Below are 9,412 nucleotides of genomic sequence, written 5' to 3' on the forward strand. Positions count from 1 at the left end.
TCAGTATTAAAAAACACTTAGTTTAACACAAAGTTATACAATTCAGAAAATCATCAGTGGGTGACATGGGATTAGAATATGTTAGAGGAAAGAAGCCTGGGTATGATCAGTTCCATGCACTTTCCTTTCTCCATTCTCACCAATGGTCTCACCAACCCTCTCTTGAGAAAATCTGGAACATAATTAATACAAGAACTTAAAATTATTTTAAAATTTAATGTCTGAATACCTATATCTGCTTAATTTTTAAAAAGAATTAATTTTAAATCTACAGAGCAAATTCAATCATACTCTTAGTGCTCTCTAATAACACACTATATTATTGAGTTAAATATTCTCTCTGGTGGTTTCAATGTTATGTATTCAGGTATACGTTTCAACCTCGGTTGGCAGCAATGTTCTGGTGCCTACCAGTCAGCTCAGTCTTCACAGTGGCTGACTATTGACCTTATTCCTCTTTGGCTCTTTCTAACAGCACATTATTATGTTAGAAATAACATTATTATGTTATTTCTAACATAATAATGACTTGTCCCTGAGATTTCATCTCAGTCACCTGTGTGGATTTCAAGGCCTGTACCTGCCCTTCTCCCCTCCCAGTTTCTGAGGTTCTGGCACCTTGGGATATTTGGGAGAGTTTATTTGCTTTATTTTTATCTGGTTACTTCATCCATCAGTTGAAATTATCATTGATATCTATTTCATACTGTTGTTGTTTTCAAATGAAAAATGATTGATTGATAATTATGATAATTTAATAAGATAGTACTTTATCTTATCTTTAGTGCTATCTTATTAAAATACAATGAAACATGTTACATGAGTATTCATTTTGTGTTGTTAAATTATGAGTCCTAAAATAAGCTCCTTTTGTATTTCCTAACATAATTATTCTATATAGTTATAACTTTTATTACTGCTAGGACGAAGTAAATTAATTAATTTGTATTGGTTAGAGGATGATGGGAAATCCTATGGGAATAAAGTAGTAAAAGGGAAAGCAATGAATTAATCATTTTATTTAATTAAAATATATTTTGATAGAGTATTTTATTTACAAAAATCAATATTAATAAAAGTGAAATGAATGTGTATATATTAAACATATAAACAAATCACTATCTGAAATTATGCTAAGAAAATATCTGTAATTAATAAATTACTTTCTAAGTGGATCTTATGTTCAATAATAATTGAAGGTTACAATAACAATTTATATATTCCTGGCTAGGCATTTTGTGCTGAAGTATGAGATGTGACTGGTTGGATCATTAAAAAGCAGAGATATGATCACATCAAGGCTAATGTCATTTATTTAATAACAATAAGTAGAAATCACTTTTGCTTTCCATTGATCTCAATCACAGAGGGTAGAGGAGAGACACAGAGGACAGCCTGCTGAGTGCACAAACCTCATTAGTGTTCTTCTGCTCAGCACTTTTCCACCATCCACAGAATGTGTCTGCTCAGCTATTCCACAAAATTTGTCCATTTTCAAATGGTATATGTATTGGTTACATGTTTTAAATGGAATTTTGTCACTGTGACTATCAAAATTTTCCATTTTCTCTAAATCATGATTCAGTGCACTTTACAAGTCAATTACATGGGTTGGGGTGGGGAGTTAAGGAAAAATTAAAAAGAAAACCTGCAAAGTGGTCAAGGGCCCTGAAGGAGTTATTGTTCTCCTAACCAACTAAATAACTCCAAATTGTCTCCATGTGGAGGAAGCTGTTTAGAGCTCTGCACTGGAAATCAGTCTCTTAGTTTCCTTCAGTGAAGCTGAATGTCCATGGGCAGGGCTGTGATATATTGTTTTCACACTTTGACTTACAAGTATAAATTAACAAAGGCACATCTTGATAAACCAAAACAGAAATCTGAGGAAGTCATGGGTGGTGGTGGGGAAAAGAAGCTTAAGAAACTCCTCCCCTAAGCACTAGGTCTTGGTAAGTTCCAGAGTCCAACTTCCTGACAATTTTATATTGCTTTGATGAATGAGAAAACCTACAGCAGTGATGCATTTTGTACTTACTTTGTGACATTCTGGGTACAACACAACACCTGATTCACTTTGCAATTGCACAAATTGATATGTTTAATAATTTTCTTTTTTGAGAAAATAATCGTATGATACCATGAGGGCATCCCATGGGTAATGGTCCTGACTGTGCTTATAGATGAGATGGCTTATCTATTTTATCATTACAGAAAACTTCTGTAATCTAATTGTGTCTTAATTGTATAGATAAAAAATTGAGGCTCATAAACGTTGATGCTTGTCCAATGGCACAAAATTTGACGGTATAAAACCTGGGAATTGAGTCCAGTTTATTTTAATTCTGAAGTCCATAATGTTTCTTTTTATCCTTCTGTCATTCTGTACAGTTTTAGTTTGTATGCTGTTGATGCAAACTCAAACTATATAGAATATTCATGTGCCCATCCATCATCTAGCTCCAACAGCTCATAATAGTCTGACATTCATGTTTCTCCCATACTTTCTATTCCATACTCACACAATTATGTTTTAAACCACAGTTTGATGCTAATAGAGTGGATATTGAATGGCTAACTGTCATTTCTACTTGACACAAGTAAAGGCTTTAGATAGTGTTTGAAGGCAGTTGGAACCCTGAGAAACTGAGGGAAGCAATGCTGATGACTCATGGTTCCAGACGTGCAATCTTTGTCTCCAGTGGGAGGACAGTTCTCCCTCACCAGAAATCAGTCTTTTCACATGGTTTATTTAAAAAATGGAATATTCTCAATAGAGGTCAATATGAAAATGCTTGTCACATTTTATTATAAAATGTAATTCTCTGCAAATTTGGAGCATGATGATATGATTTTCACAAATAAAATAATTACTGAGGCTAGAAAATCAAATTATTTTAATCCGAAAATATGTCAACTAGGAAAATAATTTCAATGATTTTTAATGCCTGCACAGTGTTTCCAATATTAATTTATTAATGCATCGACATTTTCGTGTCTAAATCTGTAATTGAAAATTTTCATTCTAAATCAGCTAAATCCTGAGCAACTGATGACCCAATTTACTTATAAACTTCTGTGAACACAAAGTCTATATTTAAAATCCATAGATTATATCTGAATAAATTCAAAATAGTCTGTCTACAGAATTAATACAAAAATCTCACACTTTGTGATTGCAGATTATATTGTATTAATTAGTTTTATGTTAAATACAACAAGATACTTTTTTATGTAATTAAGAGAAAAAAATATTATTAGGTTCACATTTCTAGAGGTTTCAGGACAAGATTAAGTGACTCCAGTCTTTGAGACTCTGTTGAATAGTAATGGTGGGAACAAGGTGTCAGATCGAACTATTCCCCTGACGAGCCAGAAAGCAGAGAAAGATTGAATGGACCAGGGTCTAACAATCTACTTTGAGTGCACTTATCCAATGACCTGAGGACTTCCCAGTAAGGCCTATATTTTAAAGATCACCTAAACAGCCAGTTCTTTAACACATGGACTCTTGGAGGTCACTATCCATATTCAAACAATATCAATACTTGAGTTGGACTTGAAGAATACCAAAGTTCTCTCTAATACTACCCACTCTTCTATAAACTTATTTTTTTGATTAGGAAATTCATACTCCTGTTGCTAGCAACATTAACCCACAATATAATTTAATTATCCTATTTAAATTCCTGAATCTATCAATTGTTTTATTTTTTTCATTTTTGGCTCAGTTTATACATGAAAGCACAGATTCTAGCACCATATCCTAGAACAATTGCTGCATTTGTGTTTTCCCACCTGTTCCAATAGGTGTGGCTCCGGTTCAGGCCTCTCTCTCCTATATATACCTTTACAGCATGACTAATACTGCACTAGCTATCTGGGTATACCTTGTCCAGTCAGACTGGTATTGAAAATTAATCATCGCAGTCACTGAGGCTAATGTCTTTGTGGAACTGATATCTGGATAAGTATGATAAAGGGTATTTTACTAGGAGAAATAGGCTTTATCTGCTGCATGAGTTTAGCAAGATATTTCTGCCTAACACATTACTTACAATAAATGAATCAAAATTCTATGAGACACAACTCTCTGAAGAATGTCTTGTGAAAAGGAGATGTTTCAAAAGAGATATTTCAAAATTTGAGTACTCTTCACTGTGTGAGATTAGCCGAAGATATCACTTAGCACCTCAGCTGTTTTTCTGGGCTAGCCCTCTCCTGTGCTGCCTGTGCCTCTTGATTGCCTGTATCATTGAAATTACTACTAAAGGATCTTTGCTTCTATCAGTTTTGGCTTGATAATGTGATCCTGTATGCAGGTTTAACATTCCTCTTTATTGTTCTTCTTTTCCGTCCCTTAATCCAAGGAAAGCTTTTATTCCTCTTGACATCTAAAATTGCTGATTATTTTTAATTCATACAAAACTCTTCACTACATGTATTTGTAGTCATCTGTTGCTTTTCTTAAGCAGTTACTCTTTGATGGTACTGAAGTTAGGTCTTCCTCTATTTTAGAGTTTCTAGTTCCCAAGCCCAAACTCTACTTGTCTATTAAAATGATAATTCTGTCTTCTTGGAAGTGTGGTTTTTTTTTCATTTAAATTTAACTGTCCTCATTCCTGTCAAAGTCACCTCAGTTCCCCCATAAAATCCTGCAGACAGATTCTAATTTGTCTCTTTTCTGCTCTTGGCCTTTCCGGTGCGTTCTGGATCCTTTCCTCTCTGTGTGCTGCTTGTGTCTCTTGATTGCCTGTATCATTGAACTTGCTACTAAAGGAACTTTGTTCCTATATTTTGGTTTTATCATGGATAGGTAGATAAAAAATGGATGGATAGCTAGCTATCTAGAAATAACTGTATCACCCTTGTTTTTATCTTTGAGTAATCACAATGGAAATTTAAAACATTTCCTGTTTTACTGTTTATCATGGCCCCTTCAACACTAAACTTAGCCTTAACTCATACTACTACCTTCTGTAATAACTCAGCCACACAGGCTTTACTTTCTATTTCCCTTAAGTACTCTAGTTTCCCTAACATGTAACTTTTACATCTGCTGTTTTTGTTGACCAGAACACTTTTCTTCCAGGGAACTCCTATTACATGCTATTTTCTCGGAAATGAATTTATGCCTCCCTAGTTTCAATTTTGACACCTTCTTTCATTTATTCAAAATAGCCTGTAGAAACTTCTTAATATTTACCATGACTTACACATGTTTGATTTTTTATCCTATTTCCCCTTCATAGGTCACAAATATTAGAAGAAGAGTGATGAATTCTGAATTCATGAACTCCTGTATATCACGTTAGGACAATGTTTGCACATAGCATACTTAGTAGATATTTGTTGTTTAAATGAGTCACAATCATAAAAATAATGTAATCTAGTTTATTACTAGTGCCATCATATCATTATGGCTGATTTTACTATCTACTTAGTTGTCTAATGTCCTTGTAGTTATATTTGCTTATACAAAATTCCTTATGACTCTAGTTACTATTTACATAACTTCCTACAGACACCATTCAATGCTTTAAGTAATGATTGTCATCTGAAGAAAGTGGAGATGGAAGGACAGATGGACATAAATGACATGCTCTTTGGTTGTAATGTAGGATCATGTTGAAAAATTTCTAAGTCTTGGTACCACATTTACTCTTGGCTCTTAGGAAACTCTTCAGTTTCTTTAATAACAATCACCATGTTTAATACCCTGATGTTCAGCAGAAAGTATTCTGAGAGAGCTATGATGATGCAAGCCATCCATATCTTGCCAAAAAATAATGCAACAAAAATCATGAAGAATTTCAATAGGTATATATTCTACAGTTCCATAAAGGTATATTTGTTTCTCCTGGCCCCCTCATCTAAAAAACCATATTTCAGATCACTTAACAGCTGGAAGAATCAAATACTCATTGTGGAAATTTTACTACAGACTTTCTTTCCTCTGTGTGTACACATGTGTGCTTGTGTGTGTGTGTATACATGCACAAATGCATGCAGGTTGCAGGATCCCATGCATGCTGGGCATGTTAGGCATATATTTTACCGCCATCCATATTTTTAACACATATTACTGAGTCTCTACCATGTGCCAAGAAATACCAATGTATTATTTCTAATCTTTGCCAAATTTACAAGTTAAGAATACATTTTAATCTGTGATATTCTTTCTCATTGCTTTTGATATTCTGTCAGAAAATATTTAATTCTTTTAACATGAGAACTGGACTATTTCAGTGCTTGATACCTGTGGGGTCAGAATGGAATAATTTTCTGTTGGCTCAACAGCTGTTGCAAGTTGAGTGGAAGTATTTCCTTTTGAATATGTAAATCAAATAAGACTTTAGAGAATGTATTAATTGTTTTTAATGATATCATTGAGCCTATACTATGTAACAAATTTGTACTTCTTTAACTTAAGAAATTTTTATGATATTTTATACAACTGATATGATAATCACCAAATATTATTAGTTTTAATGTTCCAAGATCAAGTCTAACTTGACTATTTCAGAACATTTAACCATAAATCTGTTTTCTTTTACCTGAGTAGACTATTTAAAGGTACTATGTGTTTCAGGAATAGGAAACTGTACATTCCTAACATCTGTTGTTTGGTATTGATGGCTATTACTTTACTTATGATGCCATTTTCATTTCAAACTGATTTTAACTCATTATTTTACTTATGTGAACCAAGGAGATGGCCAATGACTTGTATTGCATACAGAATTTACCTTTTATTTTTTTCAGCCAAATCTATATTATCTTGTCACATGTAGTTTATACTTAGGTGACTCAGAATAGATTTCAGAGAAGTGAAAAGCAGAAATAAGCATTTATGGTATTAATAAATAGTCATATGGACATATGGAAGAGTTTCTCTTTCTAAAGACAAGCTTAACATTGTTCATCATTTCTCAAATTTTGTTTGGTGACAAGTCTGCAGGGAATGTATTTTCTTAACATACAAGAATACATCACTTGGATATAAAGAACTACTTGTCAGTGAGTCTCAGACCTGAAGAATGTGGCTTTCCATGTGCTTTATAGTGCTATTTATCTATACATTGTTCCATCAAACCTGATATCCAAGGTTAGGAGAAGGTAAGCTTAAATTTCTGGTGAAACATAGCATTATTTTGTCTGTCAAACTGAAAGAGAAGTTTAGGACTTTGCCTACCTAATAATATAAGTTTTATTGGTTTTCTTAGAGTGTTCAATAGCAAGGCAAAGTAATAATAAGTGAGTACTAGGATTTACTGAATAAAGATGGGATCAATCATGTTTCAAAGCAAAAATGCACAGTTAAGCAGAAAAAAAAGGCTTCATCCAAGGGTTCTTCAATAAGAGAAAAGAGACTGGACTCAGACTGAGCTCAGTTCCACTAAAATAAGGGGAGCAATTTTAAACAGTTAGGATGGGAAGATAATCTGCCATGTGTTTGATGAATGGCCTTACTCTGAGGAAAAGTAAACTCCTCACATCTTCATGACAAGAAACAGCTTTACTATTTGGAATAAAGTGCCCCTGAAAGTTAGGTGCATAAACCCATAGAGATTGGGAAGTAGGGGTTTTATTTTCTTTGATGATTATATTTTGAAGAATAGCTACCAGGTACTTCATTGAGAAAGATAGCCCTACACTATCACAACAATAAGAAACTTTTAAAATTTTTATATCTCACAGAGAGTAAAGAAAGAAAATATAATTACAAATTCCCCCAAATAAATATTCTAACAAGAGGGAGGTCATGAATATAGGAAAATACCTGTCTAAAACCTAGTGAAAATGAGGAAAATATTAAGGCCCTTGTTAGCGCAGGTATTTGAAAAATATCCTGTTTAGATATACAAGTGCCCTCCTTTCCTTTTCTTTCCTTCCTTCTGTTCTTCTCTCCCATCCTTTCCTTACCTGTCTCCCTCTTCCTATCCTCTCCTTTTCTTCTTCTCCCTTGTATAACATTCTTCCACTGTATTCTTCCACCTCTATGGATCTCTCTTATTTCCTCTTCACAGAATTATGGGTCTCATTTTATGTCTTTTAAGGAGTTTGCTGGCTTTATTATGAAGTAGGCAATGTATACATCACTTTCTGATTTAGCTTCCTAACTTCTGTTTCTGTAATATCACTAAAAGAATGCACTTGGATAACCATGTCAACTACCCAGAACAGGGCTGCACCCAACATCTGTTGGAGTCTTTGTCCATCTCACAATGGCACCTTTTTCTCTGAAGACCTCACATTAGTGGGAACATCCTGAAATTCATGACCCTGATGACAAGACTACTACCCATGACTACATTTGATTTCTGGCAGATGGACAGATGAGTACAATCTTCCTGACTTTTGAAAGTAGGATTCAAAGATACCTTATGGTTGTGTCAAGGAGATGCAAATTTGTGTGTTATATAGACTGACAATTTAGAAATGTATTTGAAACAAACAAACATAGGAGCAAGTTCCAGAGACATGAAAAGTGGGACAGTGAAAAAATAATGCAAGGCTTCCTGACTTCTTGCAGTTTCTGATTTGTTATTAATTAAATCTAGCAATCCATGATCCCTCAAAACATCCTAGTGTTCCAAGTAAATTTCCCCCTGTTGTTGAAGCAAATCAGACAAGTTTGTTATTGGTGATGAGAAGAGCTTAACTAGAATAAATGTGTAAAATGAAGTGGGTACTCAGTATATCTAAATATACCTATCACCTGGCCCAATAATTATCAGCTCTAGATCTATATAGCTTCCAAATGCATAATTCAGGGAAAAATATTAGTATTTCATCTCACTGTAAGATTTAGAAACAGATTTCCTAATCATAGTAGGAAATTTTTTTTCTGGTTTTCTTGACTTCTGCTTCTATTCCTATTCTCACACCCAGAAATCTTACTTACAATTCAATTATTAGACTTTAGTTTTTGTATTTACTTTTGATTTTTCTTTTCTTTCTTTCCTCCTCCTCCTCCTCCTCCTCCTCCTCCTCCTCCTCCTCCTCCTCCTCCTCCTCCTCCTCCTCCTCCTCCTCCTCCTCCTCCTCCTCCTTCTCTTTTCTTCTTCTTCTTCTTTTTGGTGCGGGTACCAGAGATTGAACTCAGGGACACTTGATCATTGAGCCACATCCCCAGCCCTATTTTGTTTTTCATTTAGAGACAGGGTCTCACTGAGTTGCTTAGTGCTTTGCTTTTGCTGAGGCTGACTTTGAACCTGCAATCCTCCTGCAGCAGCCTCCAGGGCTGCTGGAATTACAGGTGTGCGCCACTGTGCCTGGTTCCTTTTGATTTTTAACATGTAGATGATTTTTAAAATTGAATAGTTTTTATTTTGCTCCTGTGATTAAAAAAAAATCATAAAATGAATGATTAAGTAGATGAACCTATTTCCCTCACTGAATTAGCTTAGTC

Source organism: Ictidomys tridecemlineatus, chromosome 4 (assembly GCF_052094955.1).
Source record: "Ictidomys tridecemlineatus isolate mIctTri1 chromosome 4, mIctTri1.hap1, whole genome shotgun sequence".
NCBI lineage: Eukaryota > Metazoa > Chordata > Mammalia > Rodentia > Sciuridae > Ictidomys > Ictidomys tridecemlineatus.